Genomic DNA, 1,501 nt, shown 5'->3' on the forward strand with positions numbered 1-1,501 from the left:
CCTAAAATATAATCTCTAAGATGAAAGCCATAGGATAATAGATCAATCCCTAAGCGAGTAAATCGAAGCTCTATAAGTTCAATCCCCAAACCCTAAAAATCGAGATTGATCCATTGATCAATTAAAATCAGAACCTTAAAGGTTTTGAATCTCAAATCAAATCCCTTCGATCAAAGATCAAATTTTGAAAATCCTTAAACCCTAATTCAAAAAAATATTGATTGATTAAAACTTATTGATTGATTGAAATTGAATTGATCATCCTGAATTTGAAATTGCTTGTTAATCAAATCGAAACCCTAAAACCAGGCATGTTTGATTGTTTGAACATAAAACCCTAATCGTTTAAACATTAAAAATTATTCCTAAAATATCTAAAAATATTAATCTATAACTTCAGATGTCGAAAATCAACAACCTTGATTTTGCTACCTTAAATCTATCTGGAGACAATTACCTTCAGTGCGCGCTCGATGCTAAGATCATCCTGAAATCCAAGGGACTCGGTGAGTGTATCACCGAGAACAATAATGCCAATGAAAAGGATCGTTGCAGAGCCATCTTGATCATTCGTCATCATCTAGCTGAGAGTCTCAAGGATCAATACCTAACCATTGAGAATCCACTAGATCTATGGAATGAATTGAAATCAAGATATGATCACCAGAGAACGGTGATCTTACCAAAAGCTCGGTTTGATTGGACGAATCTGAGGATCCAAGACTATAAGCCTGTGGACGAATATAACTCTGCATTGTTTAAGATTGTTTCTAAAATCAAACTGTGTGGTGAAAGTATTACGGAACATGATATGCTTGAGAAAACCTTTTCGTCTTTCAACACAAGCAATGTATTGTTACAACAACAGTACCGTGAGAAAGGTTTCAAAATCTATGCTGATCTTATTTCTTGTCTCTTGCTCGCTGAGCAGAACAATGAATTACTAATGAGAAACAGTCAGATGAGACCACTTGGATCAGCTCCACTACCTGATGCACACGCTACAGAGGACAATAAAGAGTCCATCCACGTCCAGGGAAACGGCCAGCATGGCCGTGGTCGAGACAAATCGAACGGACGTGGCCGCGGTCGAAGATCCTTTGGTCGCGGGCGAGGAAATGGTCGAGACCATGGATGGGACCGTGGCTCATTTGGACGAGGCCATGGTCGTGGCCGTGAATCTTCTTTCAAACTCCAACACTCGACTAAATCAGAGAAATACGTGTGCCATAGATGTGGAATGAGCAATCATTGGGCTAAGACTTGTAGGACTCCCAAGCATCTAGTTGACCTCTATCAAGAGAGCTTGAAAGGGAAGAATCCACTTTGCAAGTCACACACGGCCTGATATAAGCTTTGTCGTGAACCTACTATCTAGGTTTAGCTCCTGTCCAACCCAGAGGCATTGGAATGGTATCAAACATGTTCTTTGTTACTTGCAAGGAATGAAAGACTTGGGTCTATATTATACTAACCATAACAAAGATGGTTTAGTTGGTTT

Source organism: Brassica oleracea, chromosome C1 (genome assembly GCF_000695525.1).
Source record: "Brassica oleracea var. oleracea cultivar TO1000 chromosome C1, BOL, whole genome shotgun sequence".
NCBI lineage: Eukaryota > Viridiplantae > Streptophyta > Magnoliopsida > Brassicales > Brassicaceae > Brassica > Brassica oleracea.